Here is a 1,158-nt window from a genome sequence, read left to right as displayed (position 1 = left end):
TTTTTTTGTAAACAATCTTTTCCTTTCTACAACACTCCATGCTCTAAACACACTACAATAGAAAGAAAAAAATCCTCTCACATTCAAACAGCTGGTATCCAGAAGAAATATTGTTTGTTTCAAACCTAAATTTCCAACCTGTCTTAAAATACGCCCAGCTAACACTCGCCATGGAGTTTGCAAACTTCCATTATAAAAACTTTTGCACAAATTGTATTCTAAAAGCAGCTTTCCTGCTTACCAAATGAATCAAACCTTGACCTCCAAATTCTCTTGATAAAAATAAGACACACTGCGGTATCCAATGCATTTGATCCCAAAAAAAATCAACAAGCATTCTTTGTACTTTTATTAACAAATCGATTGGCGGTTCTAAAATTACTAATTTGTGCCACAACACAGAGGCTATTAAATTGTTAATAATTAAAACTCTACCTCTATAAGACAAACATGAGTGGAGCCATTTCCATTTTTTAAATCTTCCTTCAAGCCTTTCTAAAATTCCATTCCAATTCTCTTTTTCTATGAGCTCATTCCCCAAATGAACACCTAAATATTTAAAACCTCCACTAGTCCAATTTAAACCACCTGGCAATTTAGGTTTTTCTTCCCTCCAGTCTCCTACTAATAAACCTAAACTATTTTTCCATTTGATTTTAGCAGATTAAATTTTGCCAAATTCATCTACTATTGAAGATGTTTTATTAACGTCATCTTGATTTCTAATAAAAACAACAACATCATCTGCATAAGCTGAAGTACACACAGGTATAAAATTATCATCAATTTTTAAACCTTCCAATTCATTACGAAATCTATTCAACAAAGGTTCAATGGCTAAAGTGTACAACATACCCGATAATGAGCAATCTTGTCTTATCCCTCGATTTACCTTAAAAGATACACTTAAGCCACCATTGACCTTCAGAACACTCTCAATACCTCCATAAAGAGCTTTAACCATATTTAAAAAAACTTTAGAAAAATTAAAAGCCTCCATTGTACTCCATAAATATTTGTGCTCCACTCGATCAAAAGCCAAAGCTTGATCCATCGAAAAAAGGCCCAATTTAAATCCAAACAAGTTAGAAGTATTAAGTAAATCTCTTATAAAAAAAATATTATCAAAAATCGATCTGCCTGGAACACAGTAGGACT

Source organism: Sinocyclocheilus grahami, unplaced genomic scaffold (genome assembly GCF_001515645.1).
Source record: "Sinocyclocheilus grahami isolate Dianchi unplaced genomic scaffold, SAMN03320097.WGS_v1.1 scaffold915.1, whole genome shotgun sequence".
NCBI lineage: Eukaryota > Metazoa > Chordata > Actinopteri > Cypriniformes > Cyprinidae > Sinocyclocheilus > Sinocyclocheilus grahami.
The sequence above is the reverse complement of the archived record's forward strand: the minus strand, read 5'-3'. Positions refer to the sequence as shown.